Genomic DNA, 1,451 nt, shown 5'->3' on the forward strand with positions numbered 1-1,451 from the left:
TTGTACTCATACTGCACTTCCTGCACATTGCGTGCAGATCCCGGATGCCGATGTTGCTGCGTTCGATGGTTGCTGGATTTGGAGGCGTACCTGCGTTCCTGCTATAGCTGCCTCTTGTTCACGGCCTTAGATTACAAAATCTATTTATGTACTTTTCAAATAGAGGATGTATTTTCTTCATATCAACTTTGTAAATTCTGCTCTTGGAAGCTCATGATTTGTACTACCAGTTCTTGGGAGGTGTAATAGATCCAGATAATTTATTTTGTTAAACTGACTTATTAGAAATGTTTAAATTGAATTAGTTAGTAGTTGGCTTACCTAGCGGGTTTAGTTATGTGCCATCACGACTAGCGGATTTTGGGTCAATACAAATAACTGATAACTGAAATGATAGCTAATAACTGAACTAAACAAAGGAAGTAAGGATATGAATACTCCCTCTTCTGAATTGTCACGCCCCAAACCGAGGGACATGAGCGGCGCCCGACCGGGTAGCCCCAGTCAAGCGGACCTGGGTGCCTTTCCTATCCCACGTGTTACCCCGTACTTTCATTGCTCATTAATCAAGGAATTAGCCATTTATAATTAAAATGCCTCTTTAAAAAATATACATAACATACATTGTTACTTAAAGAGGTTTACCACATACATCGCCCAACATACAAAAATACATTTTTTTTACATAAGTTCGTAACCCACATTTACTCTCTACGGAGCCTCTAAAGATACACAGGATAATACAGTACCTGCCGGGAACAAGGCTCCGGCTATTCCTTACACAAAAACCAAAATAAGACTCCGGAATAAAAGCGGCATGAGCCACGCAGGGCCCCGAGAGGAAAGGGGCTCACCAATACACCTGACGGAAGATGAAGGCAAGCTACGGTCGGTGGACTGGAGTACCTGCTATGGATCCACCTACAATCATAACACGATGTAGCACCCCCGGCAAAAGGGACGTCAGTAAATTTGAATTGTACTGGTATGTATGAACAAACTTTGCCCTAAGCAAACTCAAACCATACACAAGTAACAAGGAATAATGGAATCAACAATCAAGTACACATGAAAGGAAACAATCAAGCCAAACAAATTTACAATCTCTCCATTTCCCCTTCAACATTTTCCACATCAATGATTTCACAATTTTCTCATATTTTCGTTTCAATAGTGATTTCGATCACTTTCCACCCTTATTACCTCGGCCACCCTTATCGCCACAACCCACACCTTATTACTTCATGTTGCGGCACGCAACCCGATCCCACCGAGCAATCACAATTCACAAACAACACAACAACAACAATTCTCAAGAAGTACAACAACAATTCTCAAGGAGTACATAAGGAATAACAACAACAATTCACAAAGAATTTCCATAACCAACAATACCATTTCCATCATATTCAACAACTCATATGCATTTTATGTCACAACAATAATTGCCC

Source organism: Nicotiana attenuata, unplaced genomic scaffold (assembly GCF_001879085.1).
Source record: "Nicotiana attenuata strain UT unplaced genomic scaffold, NIATTr2, whole genome shotgun sequence".
NCBI lineage: Eukaryota > Viridiplantae > Streptophyta > Magnoliopsida > Solanales > Solanaceae > Nicotiana > Nicotiana attenuata.